This window comes from Dendrobates tinctorius, unplaced genomic scaffold (genome assembly GCF_039654945.1).
Source record: "Dendrobates tinctorius isolate UK_male_01 unplaced genomic scaffold, ASM3965494v1 ptg000022l, whole genome shotgun sequence".
Classification (NCBI taxonomy): domain Eukaryota; kingdom Metazoa; phylum Chordata; class Amphibia; order Anura; family Dendrobatidae; genus Dendrobates; species Dendrobates tinctorius.
The window spans coordinates 83,293,556-83,311,186 of record NW_027361690.1 but is presented as its reverse complement, the minus strand read 5'-3'; the positions used below and the strand labels follow the sequence as shown (position 1 = coordinate 83,311,186).

At 44.5% G+C, this 17,631-nt stretch overlaps 1 long non-coding RNA gene across 1 annotated transcript in view; it reads left to right on the top strand.

The window, feature by feature from the left end:
* LOC141084242 (uncharacterized) overlaps nt 1–14,685 on the top strand; it is a 39,882-nt gene extending 25,197 nt beyond the window's left edge. The window contains exons 2-4 of the long non-coding RNA XR_012230961.1: nt 12,469–12,856; nt 12,943–12,979; nt 13,064–14,685. This is a non-coding gene — a long non-coding RNA (uncharacterized lncRNA). The remainder of the gene's footprint in view (nt 1–12,468; nt 12,857–12,942; nt 12,980–13,063) is intronic.
* The last annotated feature ends 2,946 nt before the right edge of the window (nt 14,686–17,631 follow it).

The window sequence follows — 17,631 nt, the reverse complement described above, 5'->3', positions numbered from 1 at the left end:
ACCTTGCCGTTTTTATCAGTCGGCCCAAAATGGAGAGTGAAGTTGAAGCGAGTGAAGAACAAAACCACCTGGCTTGTTGAGGTTAAGCCGCTGTGAGGATTGCAAATAACCAAGATTCTTGTGATCAGTGCATATAACCACTGGGTGCAATGCTCCTTCCAGCAAATATCGCCACTCCTCTAGAGCCAGCTTGATCGCGAGCAATTCTCAATTCCAATAGAGTAGTTGCTTTCTGGTGCAGAGAAGAGCTTAGAAACGAAGCTGCAGGACACCATGCAACTGGATGAAAACTTCTAAGTTAGAACGGCACCAACCTCTCCAGGAAGAACTGCTTGTTATGGTTTGGACAATGCAGAACATGGGCAAGAAGAATGCCTGCTTGAGGGATACAAAGACGTCTTCAGCCTCTGGAGTCCATTCCTTAGGATTGGCCCCTTCACGGGTCAGAACAGAAATAGGAGCATTTCAGGAGGAAAAATACTGAATAAATTGGCAATAATAATTTGCAAACCCGAGAAACTGCTGGATAACCTTAAGACCATCTGGACTAGGCAACTTCAGGACTGCAGATATCTTCTCAGGATCCATCTTTAGACCGGTCTCAGAAACTATGTAACCAAGAAACGGAATGTAGGTCTGTTCGATGATGCATTTTTCATATTTGGTTAGTTTTTAACCTTAACAGAACCTGGAAAATGTCCCTCCTGTGTGTTGGCAGATCGGGAGGGAATACCAGGATGTCGTCTAGATATACTACCACACACATATACAGCAGGTCCCGGAAGATGTTGTCTACCACTTCTTAGAAGATGGCTGGGGCATTAGAGTCCAAATGGCATAACACTTTCTTCGTAATGGCTATCGCAGGTGTTAACGGCCGTCTTTCATTAGTTTCCGTGGTGAATCCGAAACAGGTGGTAAGCCCCTCATAGATCGAGCTTCATGAAGACTCTGGAACCCTTCAGGCGATCAAACAGCTCAGAGATGAGAGGTAGGGGGTACTTATTTTTAACCATGATCTGGTTAAGGCCCCTATAGTACATCCAGGGTCGCAAAGAACTGTACTTCTTGTTCACAAAGAAAAACCGGGCTTGGGCTGGAGAGGAAGATTTCCAGATAAATCTCCTAGCAAGGTTCTCCTCATTATTCTCGGACATGGCACAAGTCTTGGCCTAGGACAGGGGATAGATTCGGCCTCGTGGAGGTGATATGCCAGGCAGAAGGTCAATAAGGCAGTCAAAGATGTCCGCATACGTCCAATATGCCGCAGGCAGGCCAGGCAAATTAGCGGGAGAAGTAGGAGACCGGATAGGATGAACAAGAGCAAGGCAACTGTCGTGACAACCTCACCCCAACCGAGTACTTCTCCAGGCTTCCAGTCTAGAACTGGCTCACGTTTTTGGAGCCATGGGAGTCCTAGAAGCAGAGGATAAAATAGACCAGACAGCGCATAGAGAGGAATCTTCTCAGAATGTAGAATCCCCACTTGAAGTGCCACGGGTTATGTTATGAATTGTATGGTCTCGGGAAGAGGCTTTCCATCCACCAAAGAAATCACCGACGGATCCGGAAGAGGTAGGATCGTGATTTTATACCGCTCGATAATAGACCGTTGAACGAAATTGCCCGCGGAGCCGGAGACCAGGTGGGCCAATTCAACAATAGACCTTATGCCACAGGAGACCGATACAGTCAGGGTCAGTGATGGAGAGGAGAACGTTTTGCCCAATGTAACCTCTCCTGCAGACCCTCGGCACTGGCATTTCCCGGTCTCTCAGGGCAGGATCGGATAAAGTGGAAGCATGTTCGTTCATTGAGACAAACCTCCTAGCTTCACCTGGTCAATCTATATGGGTTCAAGGAAAGATGTGGCAATTTCATAGAAAGTTAGTTACATAGGTTGAAAAAAGACCTTGGTCCATCAAATTCAACCAATTATACATTTTGTTTTCACTAAAATTATCTATAACCCACAATGTTATGTGTGCTGAGGAAATCATCCATAAACCTCTCAGTATGTTTTGGGAGATTTCTAGAAAACTACAATAGGTGGAAATCCATATAAACAAAAGGACGGCATACAAATTACTTCATGAAACCATTAGATTCTAGTAAAATGCTATCTGTGGTATACATATTATTACTGGCAAAAAGAAAAAATTGAACTGTAGTCTACACTTTAAAAAAGTTATTCCTATTTCTACAAGTTATCACATATCCAACTGTTAATTGATAACTACTGAATTGGTAAATTTTAGGCTGCTGAGCTACCACAGATCATCAGAATGGAGACTTATGTTCACCATAGAGAACATAATTTCCCTTGTATAGTTTTTGGTTATGTCCGGTACTTATCTCCGGAGAACTTATCAATTGGACCTTCTTGTGGATATGTGATAACTTACTACTTAGCAACCAGAGTGCTGATTTAAAACAGTACTCCTGTGACATTTGCATTTATACCGTTTTAGTATTATTTCCATCATCAGCATCTTCTTAAAGTTTTTCCCTGTATCTTGATTGGATGTTGTTGGAGGGAAGGGGTCCAAGATCTTGGTCCTGAAGGCTTTTGGCACTAGTGAAGTCTAATATAATTTACCACTTGGAAACAAGAGCTTTTGTCCATAATGACAGACGTTTTCCCAGCGTAGGATCTGTCCTTGACACTGTTCTCATTGTTTCCCCTTCATTGCCTCTTGTCACTTCTCCTTGTCAGAGTTTAATTAGGACAACGAGCTTTCACAGGCTCATTTGTCACTTCACCAGCTTTCTAACACTTCCTAACGATGGGAGGTTTAGAGAGCCTTGTGAGTGTGTCTGATGATGAGAGTCGGGAACCATGTTAGAGAACAGTATATAAAAGGGGGCAGAGGACACCACTTAACAGGGTCATCTAGGTCGATTATCAAAGTCTACTAACCGCAGAAATGCTACCACCTGCACTCTCCTCATTCATTCTGTGTATTTTCATTCAAATGAAAAAAGTCACCAAAACAATTAGAAAACTATCAAAGGATCTGAGATGCAATACTCATAATATTATTACAAATGAGAATATATTAGCAGTGCATATATTCCAGTGTTAAAGGAATTAAAGGAACAGGAAATTACTAGTGCTCCTACCCTATTTACATACAGTGGCATGTAAAAGTTTTGGCACTCCTGGTCAAAATTACTGTTATTGTGAACAGTTGAAATGATCTCTAAAAGGCCTAAAATTAAAAATAACAAATTTCCTTTGTATTCTAGGCCAATATACAGAATGTATAAAGGGAACACTAAAATACCACATCCTAGATATCTCTGAGTGAAATATTTCAGTTGCAAATTTTTATTCATTGCATAGTGGAATGTGTTCAGAACAATAAAACATAACAATATCAATGTAAATAAAAATGAATATCCCATGGAGGTCTGGATATGAAATGATACTCAAAATCAAAGTGGAAAATCAAATTACAGGCTGATCCAACTTCAGTGGAAATGCCTCATGGCAAGGAAAAGATGCTCAGTATTGTGTGTGGCCTCCACGTGCCTGCATGACCTCCCTACTGTACAATGCCTGGGCATGCTCCTGATGAGGTGGCAGATGGTCTCCTGAGGGATCTCCTCCCAGACCTGGAATATAGCATCCGCCAACTCCTGGACAGTCTGTGGTGCAAGGTAACATTGGTGGATGGAGCGAGACATGATGTCCCAGATGTGCTCAATCGGATTCAGGTCTGGGGAACAAGCGGGCCAGTCCATAGCTTCAATGTCTTTATCTTGCAGGAACTGCTGACACACTCCAGCAACATGAGGTCTGGCATTGTCCTGCATTAGGAGGAACCCAGGGCCAACCGCACCAGCATATGGTCTAACAAGCGGTCTGAGGATCTCATCTCGGTACCTAATGGCAGTCAGGCTACCTCTGGCTAGCACATGGAGGGCTGTGCGGCCCTCCAAAGAAATGCCACCCCACACCATTACTGACCCACTGCCAAACCGGTCATGTTGAAGGATATTGCAGGCAGCAGATCGCTCTCCATGGCGTCTCCAGAATCTGTCACCTCTGTCACATGTGCTCAGTGTGAACCTGCTTTCATCAGTGTTGAGCACAGGGTGCCAGTGGCGAATTTGCCAATCCTGGTGTTCTGTGCTAAATGCCAAGTGTCCTGCACAGTGTTGGGCTGTGAGCACAACCCCCATCTGTGGACATCGAGCCCTCAGACCATCCTCGTGGAGTCAGTTTCAAACCGTTTGTGCAGACACATGCACATTTGTGGCCTGCTGGAGGTCATTTTGCAGGGCTCTGGCAGTGCTCCTCCTGTTCTTCCTTGCACAAAGGCGGAGGTAGTGGTGCTGCTGCTGGGTTGTTGCCCTCCTATAGCCCCCTCCATGTCTCCTGGTGTACTGGCCTGTCTTCTGGTAGCCTCTGGACACTACGCTGACAGACACAGCGAACCTTCTTGCCACAGCTCGCATTTATGTGCCATACTGGATGAGCTGCAATACCTGAGCCACTTGTGTGGGTTGTAGAGTCCGTCTCATGCTACCACGAGTGTGAAAGCACAACCAACATTCAAAAGTGACCAAAACATCAGCCAGAAAGCATTGGTACTGAGATGTGGTCTGTGGTCTCTGTTGTGAATTCTCTTACTTCTGAGTCGGGGCTCCCTCTGTTGGTTACTGTGGGTAGTGGATCCCTCTGTTGGTTACTGTGGGTAGTGGAGCTGGCCGGATTGACAGAGGTCTGCCACCTGATGATGATGATTGGAGATCTGGGGTTACTCATTGGGAGTATTAAAGTGAGCAGACTTCCCTCAATTGTTGCTGGTGATTAGTTCTTCCTGCCCAACTTGAGGTCTGCTGTCTCCTGCCTGATCCTGCACTTTTCAGCTAAGTTGTTAATTTGTTAATCCTTTGCTTTTGGTCTGGTTTTGCCTTTTTCTGCTTTGCTTTGCGGGTTCAGCGTGCTCCCTGCTGGGGGCTGTGCTGGACCCCGCTCCATATGTTACAGCTTGTGTCAGTTTGTTCAGTCCCCTGTTATATTAGTCTCTTTTGCTTTGCTGCCAGTTCATACCAGAGTGCTGATATAGTGGGGGCGAGGTCGTGAGACCTCAGTGTTTTTTTCTACATCAGACATGTTGGATTTTTTAGGGTTTTTGCGTGATTGCAGACAGTGTCTTTCCTTTCCTATCCTATCTAGTCAGTTTGGGCCCCATCATTTGCTCAGTCTATTTTCTGCCTGCGTTTGTGTCTCATCTTGTCTCACCGACAATATATGTTTGGGGGCTATCTATTCCTCTGGGGTCTACTCAGGGGCAGTTTAGATTTTACCTTTCTTGCTTTAGGCTTAGTTATCTCTACGGCTGTGCAGAGGCGTCTAGGGCATCGTAGTTACGCTCCACGGCTACTGCTAGTTGTGTTAGGATTAGGGGTCTGCAATCCGCTAAGTGACCAACCTTTCTGGTTACCTGGTGGCATAGCCTATTCCTACCATCCTCCTCGGTGACCTGTTCATAACAGAATCACCAGCCATACTGTAGACTCTAGGGTACTCTAAAGAAGGAAACAATTGTAAAAAAAAAAAAAAGTGTCAGAATTTTTTAAATATATTTTTTCTTCTTTTTCTCTGGGGCCGTAGGAGGATTTTTTCTATAATAGAGACTAAGCAATTATCCGATCGTGTTGAGCAGCTCGCTGTTGAAGTGCGCGAAATTTCTGCCTATCTCGCTCAATCATCTGCTGTAGAACCAAAGATCCCTACTCCTGATGTCTTTTATGGGGATCAGTCTAAATTTTTGAATTTTAAGAATAATTGTAAACTATTTTTTGCTTTGAAACCTAACTCATTGGGGAGCTCTGTGCAGCAGGTTAAAATTGTCATCTCCCTGCTGTGCGGCGATCCCCAGGATTGGGCTTTTTCTTTGACACCTGGAGATCCTATTCTGGCTAATGTGGATGCGTTTTTTCAAGCCTTGGGGTTGTTGTATGATGAACCTAATGCTATTGATCAAGCTGAGAAAACCTTATTGGCATTGAACCAGGGTCAGGATTCTGCAGAGTTATATTGTCAAAAATTCTGAAAGTGGGCGGTCCTTACTAAATGGAATGAAGATGCTCTAGCATCTCTCTTTCGGAAGGGTCTGGCAGAAACAGTAAAATATGTTATGGTGGGATTTCCTGTCCCCTCTGGTCTTGACGACTCTATGTCATTGGCTATTCAAATTGATCGATGTTTACGTGAACGTAAAATTACACGAGAGGCGGTGCAGCCTTTCGAACGAAATTCTGTAATGTGATAGGGTTTTGTCTAGGGCGCAAAGTCAAGAGTTTAGAAGGAGCAATAAGTTGTATTTTTTTTGTCGGGACGCCTCTCATACTATTTCTGTCTGCCCTAAACGAGAAAACCGTTTTGCTCACGCATTTGCGGTGGGCAGTATACAGCCTAAATTCCTTTTGGCGGTTACCTTGATCTGCCCCTTGTCTACATTTTCCGCTAAGACTTTTGTTGATTCAGGAGCAGCTTTGAATCTGATGGATTTTGACTTTGCCAAACGTTGTGGTTTTCCCATGGTACCCCTGTGAACTCCTATCTCTTTGAGGGGTATTGATGCTACTCCATTGGCAGAGAATAAACCCCAGTTTTGGACCCAGGTGATAATGCGGGTCGCCCCGGACCACCAAGAGAATTGTAAATTTTTGGTGTTGCACAATTTCCATGATATTGTTGTGCTGTGTTTTCCTTGGTTGCAGACCCATAATACTGTTTTGGATTGGAAATCTGTGTCTGTGGTGAGTTGGGGTTGTCAATGTGTTCTTAGTTAACCTCCTGTTTTCTTCACCTCTCCCAAGTCTCATGATATTCCTGACTATTTGGCTGATTTTTCTGATGTATTTAGTGAGAGTAATTTCGCGTCTTTGCCTCTTTGCCTCCTCATAGGAGTTATAACTGTGCAATTGAGTTAATGCGCAGTTGTAAATTTCCCAAGGGTCGGCTTTTCAACTTATCGGTACCTGAACATGATGCTAGGCGATCTTATATCAAGGAGTCGCTGGAGAAGGGTCATATCAGACCATCCTCTTCACCTTTAGGTGCTGTTTTTTTTTTTTTGTGGCCAAGAAAGATGGCTCATTAAGGCCATGTATTGACTATCGTTCCCTTAACAAAATCACTGTTAAATATCAGTACCCGTTACCCCTGATTTCTGATTTATTTTCCAGAGTTAAAAGTGCCTGTTGGTTTACCAAGCATGACCTCAGGGGGGCGTATAATCTTATTCGCATCAAGCACGGGGATGAATGGAAGACGGCGTTTAATACTCCGGAGGGACATTTTGAGTACCTGGTGATGCCTTTTTTGGGCTCACTAATGCCCCTTCTGTCTTCCAATCTTTTATGAACAATATTTTCCGGACTTTGTGGATAAGTTTTTGATCATTTATCTGGATGATATTTTGATCTTTTCCAGTGATTGGTATTCTCATGTGGATCATGTCCGGACTGTGTTCCGGATTTTGAGGGAAAATATTCTGTATGTTAAGGGATCGAAATGTCTCTTTGGTGTACAGAGGATTTCGTTTTTGGGATTCATTTTGTCCCTGTCTACTATTGAAATGGACCCGGCCAAGGTACAGGCCATTTATGATTGGGTTCAGCCCACTTCTCTGAAGGCTCTCCAGAAGTTTTTGGGTTTTGCTAATTTCTACCGACAATTTATAAGTAATTTTTCTGGTATTGTTAAACCACTGACGGATTTGCCCAAAAAGGGCGCTGATGTGGTGAATTGGTCTCCAGAGGCAGTCTCGGCATTTCAGGAGCTTAAGCGGAGATTCACTTCTGCTCCTGTTTTACGGCAACCTGATGTTCACTCCCATTTCAGGTGGAGGTAGATGCTTCTGAGATTGGTGCAGGAGCCGTTTTGTCCCAAAGAGATCCGGTAACCTCTAAGATGAATCCCTGTGCCTTCTTTTCTTGAAAATTTTCCCCATCTGAACGTAACTATGACGTGGGGAATCGGGAATTGTTGGCCATGAAGTGGGCATTTGAAGAATGGAGACATTGGTTGGAGGGAGCTTGACATCAAGTTGTGGTACTCACTGACCACAAGAATTTGATTTATCTTGAATCAGCCAAGCACTTGAATCCTAGACAGGCTAGGTGGTCCTTGTTTTTCATGCGTTTTAATTTTGTGGTCTCCTTTCTTCCGGGCACTAAGAATGTTAAGGCGGATGCCCTTTCTTGGAGTTTTTTTGCCGATTCTCTTGATCTGACCGAGCCTACTACCATTCTAGATGAGGGTGTAGTTTTTTTCTGCCATCTCACCCAATTTGAGACGTGCCCTGGAGGAATTTCAGGAGGACAAACCTGAACGATGCCCTATGTGAAAATTGTATGTCCCTGACCAGTGGAGGAGAAGAGTAATGTCTAAAATTCATTACTCTGCGTTAGCTGGTCATCCAGGAATTTTTGGTACCAGAGATTTGGTGAGTCGGTCTTTTTGGTGGAATGCCTTAACTCGAGATGTCAGGAATTTTGTGCAGTCCTGTGGGACTTGATCTCGGTCCAAGCCTTGTTCTCGTTCTAGTGGTTTGTTGATGCCCCTGCCAGTGCCCAGGAGGCCATGGACCCATATCTCAATGGATTTTATTTCTGATCTCCCTGTCTCTCAGAGAATGACTGTTATCTGGGTGATCTGTGATAGATTTTCTAAGATGGTCCACCTTGTACCACTCCCAAAGTTGCAATCTTCTTCTGAGTTGGTGCCCTTGTTTTTACAACAGGTGCTTCATTTGCACGGGATTCATGAGAACATTGTGTCGGACAGAGAAGTCCTGTTTGTCTCCAGATTTTGGAGAGCTTTTTGTTCCAAACTGGTAATTCAGTTAGCTTTCTCCTCTGCATTTCATCCTTAGACCAATGGGCAGACTGAGAGAACAAACCAGACTTTGGAATCCTATTCGAGATGCCGATCAAGATGACTGGGTTTCATTTTTGCCCTTGGCCAAATTCGCGCTAAACAATAGGGCTAGTTCTGTCACTTTGATGTCTCCTTTTTTCTGTAACTTTGGGATTCAGCCTCGCTTTTCTTCGGGGCAGGTATAAGCTTCGGCCTGCCCAAGTGTGGATTCTGTGGTAGAGAGAATGCACCAGTTTTGGGACCAAGTAGTGGATAAGTTGTCCCACTCTCAGGAAAAGGCCCAACGGTTTTCCAACCGGCATAGGATCATTGGTCCCTGTTTAAAGTGGGTGATATGGTTTGGTTGTCTTCAAAAAAGATTCCTATGAAGGTTGCGTCTCCAAAATTCAATCCAAGGTTCGTTGGACCTTATAAGATTTTGGAAATTCTTAACCCCGTTTCTTTCTGTTTGGCTCTTCCAGTCACGTTTAAGATTCATAACGTTTTTCATAAATCTTTGTTGAAAAGGTTTTTGGAGCCAGTAATTCCCATGGCGGCACCCCCTGACCCTGTATTGGTTAAGGGTAATTTGGAGTATGAGGTATAGAAGATATTGGATTTTCGTCTGGCTAGACAGAGACTCCAGTACTTGGTCAAGTGGAAAGGTTATGGCCAGGAGGATAATTCTTGGGTCTCTGCTTGTGACATTCATGTCGAGAGATTGGTTCGTGCTTTTCACCGGGCCCATCCTGATCGACCTGGTGGCGTGGATGAGGGCTCGGTGACCCCTCCTCAAGGGGGGTACTGTTGTGAATTCTCTTACTTCTGAGTCAGGGCTCCCTCTGGTGGTTACTGTGGGTAGTGGAGCTGGCCGGGTTGACAGAGGTCTGCCACATGATGACGATGATTGGAGATCTGGGGTTACTCATTGGGAGTATTTAAGTGAGCAGACTTCCCTCAGTTGTTGTTGGTGATTAGTTCTTCCTGTGCAACTTGAGGTCTGCTGTCTCCTGCCTGATCCTGCACTTTTCAGCTAAGTTGTTCATTTGCTAATCCTTTGCTTTTGATCTGGTTTTGCCTTTTTATGCTTTGCGGGTTCAGCGTGCTCCTTGCTGGGGGCTGTGCTGGACCCCGCTCCATATGTTACAGCTTGTGTCAGTTTGTTCAGTCCCCTGTTATATTAGTCTCTTTTGCTTTGCTGCCAGTTCATACCAGAGTGCTGATATAGTGGGGTCGAGGTCGTGGGACCTCAGTGTTTTTTTGTACATCAGACGTGTTGGATTTTTTAGGGTTTTTGCGTGATTGCAGACAGTGTCTTTCCTTTCCTATCCTATCTAGTCAGTTTGGGACCCATCATTTGCTCAGTCTATTTTCTGCCTGCGTTTGTGTCTCATCTTGTCTCACCGACAATATATGTTTGGGGGCTATCTATTCCTTTGGGGTCTACTCAGGGGCAGTTTAGATTTTACCTTTCTTGCTTTAGGCTTCGTTAGCTCTCCGGCTGTGCAGAGGCGTCTAGGGCATCGTAGGTACGCTCCACGGCTACTGCTTTTTGTGTTGTTAGGATTAGGGGTCTGCAATCCGTTAAGTGACCAACCTTTCTGGTTTCCTGGTGGCCTAGCCTATTCCTGCCATCCTCCTCGGTGACCTGTTCATAACAGTTCCACACCTGCAGAACCACTCCTTTATTGAGGGTGTCTTGATAATTGCCGATAATTTCCATCTGTTGTGTATTCCATTTGCACAACAGCATGTGAAATTGATTGTCAATCAGTGTGTTGCTTCCTAAGTGGACAGTTTGATTTCACACAAGTTTGATTTACTTGGAGTTATATTCTTTTGTTTATGTGTTCCCTTTATTTTTTTGAGCAGTGTATATGTGGATTCTTATTTTAAGGGCAAAAAAGAAAAGAATCTAAGGGGAGAAAAAAGGAGATGGTAGCATCATAACAGGTGAGCCATAGTGAATTGCTGGTATGAGTGTGAGAAGCCTACATACCATAACTGAGACAAGGAGGCAGCCTGAGGCCGGTTTGCTGAAAATGTAACATCATCACCGTTACCAGCGGTAAAAAGGAAGTGGACACATACTAATAAAGATAAGGTCTCTGGTATATCTTACTGTCCAATAGTACGCAGTGCAGGAGACAGCATGGACATGGCATCCGCCGCAAGTCACGGGTGCTGTATGAAGTGAGACCGGCGGTATGTTTATATGTGGGGAAGATGGCGGCTAGGCAGAAGTGCGTCACCGGTAATCGCCCAACGTGCACTCCAATGTCGCCATGGTGCGTTCCACCAGCAGGAAGGTGCTGGCAGAGGAGGGCGTGTGTGCTCCGCCTCCCTAAGGGAATGTAAACAGAGGGAGGGGGAGTGTGTATCTCTACTGCGCAAGTCAGAACGATATACCATGATGGTAATAGATAGTGAATCTATTCTTTTCCTTTCTACAATCATCCTGGCCTGGTCTTACCTTCACAATGACATGAGATATGATATGAGATTTGAGACAGATAAACTTTCTGGACACACTAGTCATAAAGGACGACTCTGGTCACCTCTCCACTGACTTATATACCAAGCCAACCGACCGTAACAACTTACTCCACTATGAGAGCTTCCATCCCACTAGAATGAAGAATTCCAATTCCATATCGAAATCCCAAATGAAGAGAGTCCAAAGAATAGTCTCTAATATTGTGACCCAAGAAAAACGCATGATAGAGATGCGGTCAAAATTTACAGAGAGGGGGTATCCCCCAAACGTATTGAATGCCAATTTGTCAACTCCTCCACAATCGAAAACAGGGAATCGTATTCCCTTTGTCCACGATTTTCACCCCCTTGCCTACCGACTCCATACCAGCATACGTCGTCACTGGCATATCCTAAAGACAGCTCACCCCAATGTAAAGGAATTCAGCAAACCATTCCTCCCCTGTTTCAGGAGACCACGTAATTTACGGGATCTTCTGATCAAAGCAGATGTCGGCTCCTCCCGCCCACCAAAACAGCAACGCTTTCTCATGAACCCCAAATATGGTACCTTCCCTTGTCTACAGTGTACACAATGTAACAATGTCCAGAAAGGTAGTTGTTTCCACCACCCCCACACGGGTAAGCAGTACAACATAAAAGAATATTACACATGTAATACGTCCTTTGTCGTTTACCTCATCAAATGCCCTTGTGGCCTGCTTTACGTGGGGGAGATTACACAACCCATACGGGATCGAATTTTGAAGCACAAGTCCACCATCAGGTGCAAAAATTTACTCCTTCCGATCCCCTTCCATTTTGTCACTACAGGTCATTCTATTGCTCAATTAAAATACCAAGTCACTGAGCAGGTTCAACTTCCACGTAGGGGTGGTAACCGTATCAATCTCCTCAAAAGGAGAGAGGCTTATTGGATTCATGAACTCGACACACTGGCACCCAAGGGGTTAAATAAAGAATATGATGTCCAATCATTTCTTATGACATAACTTAATTTTTTTATTTCTGCAGGTGTGTTGTTCCATGAGCTAACTATAATGTAATGTCTGCATCATTCATGTTACTAATTGAATGTATCTCTATTGCAGAATCAACAACACTGAATCTTATGAAGTCACCACTTTTTGAGAATTTTACTATTCACCCTCATGGCACCGCCTGACCTCGTCACGTCTGATCCCATAGCGGTATAACTGTGATCTCCACCTATTCTCTGTTACCACTATTCACTTTCTATTACCATCATGGTATATCGTTCTTAGGGAGGCGGAGCACACACTCCCTCCTCTACCAGCACCTTCCTGCTGGTGGAACGCACCATGGCGTCACTGGAGCGCATGCCGGGCGATTACCACTTCCGCCCAGCCGCCATCTTCCCCACATATAAATATACCTCCGGTCTCACTTCATACAGCACCCGTGACTTGCAGCGGATGCCATGTCCATGCTGTCTCCTGCACTGCGCACTATTGGACGGTAAGATATACCAGAGACCTTATCTTTATTAGTATGTGTACACTTCCTTTTTACCGCTGGTAACGGTGATGATGTTACATTTTCAGCAAACCGGCCTCAGGCTGCCTCCTTGTCTCAGTTATGGTATGTAGGCTTCTCACACTCATACCACCAATTCACTATGGCTCACCTGTTATGATGCCACCATCTCCTTTTTTCTCCCCTTAGATTCTTCTCTTTTTTGCCCTTGCAATAAGACTCCACAGTGCTTTTTAAGGGGTATGTGCCTCTCTCATAAACTATATCTTGTGCTTTAGATTGTCTGCGCTCTGTGTTCTTGATATTATGCCACTAGCCATAATGCTGTACATGTTTTCTGCATATGAATCTTGTGAATTTTTCACTGTACCCAGACTCAATCATGTATTGTACAACTTTTTGTATATATGGTATTTGTTATTCATTTCTACCTTTTTAATTTCTAATTAAAAACATATGTGACATGCACAAGTGTGAACAAGTCGGTCAGACAATGCTCACATCACCCAATGGCTGAAACACAACAAGAGAACACAAAATGACAAATTTGCAAAAATACTCTGCAGTAGAAAACATGACAGTAATCAGCAAGTGCTGTATAACAAATACAGGGTATTTAGTCGATACGTTTTTTGCAAAAAATGTATACCAAGCCGCTTCACCACGTCACGGTAACCCTTCACGAAGCAGTCCCTACCTAATGTATTTAAAACCTGAACATGTGAACAGTGTGTAAATGAACAGGATACAGACAGGCGCTTCCTAGTATATGGGCTTGTGGTGTAAGACAACTCATTTATGTGCATGTCACACAGGAGAGGGGTGGGGTCTCCCAAACAATACTGAGCAAGGAAAAAATGGATTGTATATACGGTATTTGTTATTCATTTCTACCTTTTTAATTTCTAGCACATTGATGATGGTCATATAGACCGAAACGTCACTGTATGTACTGTACCTTATTAAAATCACTATCTGCATTTGGAATCCACGTGTGTGTGCCAAGTTTATATATAAGAATGGCCATGTGAGTGGATCATGATATGTCCTGCACCAGAAGGCTCAGGTGGGCACTACAATTGGAGCCGGGCTGCTATGGTATCTTTATACAATATTTCTTTCTCGCTGTTTCTTTCTCTCTCTGGTCTTTCTTTCTCTCTAATCTTTTTTTTCTTTCTCTCTTTGTTCTTTCTTTCTCTCTCTCTCTGTTCTCTTTCTTTCCCCACTTTCTTTCTTTCTCTTTCTTTCTTTCTTTCTTTCTTTCTTTCTTTCTTTCTTTCTTTCTCTGTTCTTTCTCTCTCTCTTTTCTTTCTTTCCTCTCTTTCTTTCTCTTTCTCTGTTATTTCGTTCTCTTTCTCTCTCTCTGTTCTATCTTTCTTTCCCATCTTTCTTTCCCATCTTTCTTTCTCTCTCTCTGTTCTTTTTTCCTTTCTTTCTTTCTTTCTTTCTTTCTTTCTCTCTCTCTTCTTTCTTTCTTTTTCTCTCTCTGTTTTTCCCCTCCTTCTTTTTCTCTCAACCACTCTGTTCTTTCTTTCTTTCCCCTCCTTCTTTTTCTCTCTCTCTCCCTGTTCTTTTTATCTGTCCACTCTTTCGTTCTCTCTGTTCTTTCTTTCTCCGTTCTTTCTTTCTTTCCCCTCTCCCTTTCTCTCTCCCTCTCTGTTCTTTTTTTTTCCTTTCTTTCTCTCTGTTCTTTTTTTCTGTCCACTCTTTCTTTCTTTCTATCTGTTCTTTTTCTTTCTTTCTTTCTCTCACTGTTCTTTATTTCTTTCCCCTCTTTCTCTTTCTATCTTTTCTCTTTCTCTCTGTTCTTTTCTTTCTCTTTCTCTCTCTAATCTTTCTTTCTCTATCTGTTCTTTCTTCCTCTCTCTGTTCTTCCTTTCTTTCTCTCTGTTCTTTTTCTCTGTTCTTTCTTTCTTTCTTTCTTTCTCTATTTCAGTTCTCTCTCTCTGTTCTTTCTTTCTCTCTCTCTCTCTGTTCTTTCTTTCATACGTACACTACTAATCAATAGCTTCCTTCACATGAACGTGTTTTGCCACAGAGCGAGTGTCCGAGTGGATCACATGCGTGTCCTTGTGATCCACACGGAGACAAGTCCGCTTTTGGCTAGCACCACGGATGTCACATGGCATGAATCGTAGTATGAGTGTCATGATCCCAGTGCAGGTTTTGACCTGCACACCAGGGGTTAATGATTGTGGCCTCTTTCTGGTTCTGGGAGAGCTTCTTAAAACCCTGGGAAGCTTCAATCCCTGCCAGGTATACTTTTGCCTTTGGCCTAGTGTGCTGACCCCTGTGTGCCTGTTTGTTGCTATAGCTTGTTTATATGGTTCTGACCCGGTTCTGTTTCCCATTGTGAGTTTGCCTGTTGATTTTGTACTGCGTTATTATCTCTGTGTATGACTCACTGCCTGTGACCTGACTACTCTCTGCTCGCCCCTCTTGTACCTTTGCAGCTATCTCTGTGTGTGACTCATTGGCTACGTCTTGACTATTCTCCCTGTCTATACCCCCTGGTAACTTTGTCTCGCAGTTACCCTGCTAGGAGTTATCTTGCAGCTCCTAGCTCTGTGGAGTTTAGGCCACGCCCCTAGCAGTCACGTGCTTCAGGTCCTGCGGCTCTGAAGTACGCATCTACTCGGCTGTTGTCCGCTCCACAGGTATCCTTGAGCACTGTTCGCTTTACTCAGGACATGCGCACTGGCTCAGTGAGCAAGTTCAGTGCGGTGTTCCTGACATTGTATCTGGCCTACAATTTTTTTTTTCTCTCCTCACTTCTGCAGCATGAACCCAATGTGTGCTTTATCTGAGCAGGTGAAATGCTTGACTCAGTCACTGCAGAAGCTTAGTTTGGAACACCAAGATCTGGCCCAGTCCCAACGGCGGGTGGAGGACTCAGTTCAGGGGGTGCTTTCGCAGGCTTCCAGCAGGTGGGGAATAGAGATGTCATTTTAGTTCCACTCGAATCCCCGGTTAAATTGCCAGATACATTTTCTGGTAACAAGGATGATTTCAGGGCATTTAAGGAGGGCTGTAAGCTCTTTTTCTCTTTGACACCCCGCTCCTCTGGGGATGAGAAACAGAGGGTGGGGGTGGTGATGTCCCTGCTTAGGGGGTCCCCACAAGCCTGGGCATTTTCGCTTTCCTCTTCTGCCACTGAGAGAATGTCTGTGGATGCGTTTTTTGAAGCCTTAGGGCTTATTTATGATGAACCTGATAGAGTGTGGTTGGTTGAGGACAAAGTGATGAGTGTCTGTCAGGGGGAGCACTCGGCCGAATGGTTCTGTACTGAATTCAGACGTTGGGCAGCCGAGATTTCCTGGAGTGATGCCGCCCTTCGGGGGCTGTTCCACAGAGGCCTGTGTGAACGTCTGAAGGATGCTTTGGCACTTCATCCTCCGCCTGACTCCCTGGAGGATGCCATGATCCAAGCGGTTTGCATGGATCGCAGGCTGCGGGCTAGAGGCACTATACAATGGGAAACACCATTATTCTTCAGTGGAGATGAGACCCGGACTCTTCCTATGGCTATGGAGGTAAGCGCTGTCACCTGTGAGGGAAAGGAAAGAAGACGCCGCCGGGAAAAGCAGTTGTGCTTCTATTGTGGGAAATCTGGACATTGGAAGAAGGACTGCCCCTCCTGTCCGTCATCCTCCAAGATGGTGGGAAACGACTAGGTCTGGGTAGTAGTTGAGGAGGCTACCCAGACCTTCAGGTACAATTTTCCTCATGTGCAAAAATGGTGCTGCAGGTGGAACTGGAACTTGGTTATGGTCCTGTTCAGACTACTGCTTTTATTGACTGCGGATCTGCTGTGAACCTGATTGATACCAAGGTTATGACTCTTAATAAGATAGGGACAGTCAGGCTTCACGATCCTGTTAAACTTGTGGCAATTGACTTGTTGCCTCTTACCCAAAACGGTATCTGTTGCAGGTCTGAACTTTTTTCTCTAAAAGTCGGTTCCACTCATGTGGAAAAACTAAGTTGTCTTGTGCTAGATAGCTTGCCTGCAGGACTGGTACTGGGGATGCCTTGGCTTCAACGCCATAATCCTAGCATTGATTGGATTACAGGGGAAATCACTCAATGGGGATGCAATAATAAATGTGGTAACCTGGGACATCTTGTTAACGCTGTTAAATCCGTGTCTGCGTCGTCTGTTGGTCTGGAAGGTATTCCAGAGTACCTGAAGGATTTCAAAGACTTTTTTTCCGAAAGTGAGGCTGAGGCGCTGCCACCACATAGACCCTATGATTGTGCCATTGATTTAGTACCTGGAGCCAAGTTACCTAAGGCTCGATTGTTCAATTTGTCTGGGCCTGAGCGCCAAGCCATGAAGGAGTACATAGTTGAGAGTCTCCGCAAAAGGCATATCAGGCCTTCTGTGTCACCGGTGGCGGCAGGGTTCTTCTTTGTGAAGAAAAAAGATGGTGGTTTGCGGCCGTGCCTCGACTTTCGGTAACTGAACAAGATAACGGTTAGGAACTCTTACCCGCTTCCCCTCATCCCAGACTTATGTAACCAGTTAGCTGGGGCCCAATGGTTCTCCAAGTTAGATCTGCGGGGGCCTACAATCTGATAAGGGTTCGGGAAGGGGACGAGTGGAAAACTGCATTCCTCACATCAGAAGGACTCTTTGAGAACCTGGTAATGCCGTTTGGGTTAACTAATGCACCCGCTATTTTCCAAAATTTCATCAATGTTGTGTTTTCTGATCTGTTAGGCCGTTTTGTTATTATTTATTTGGATGACATTTT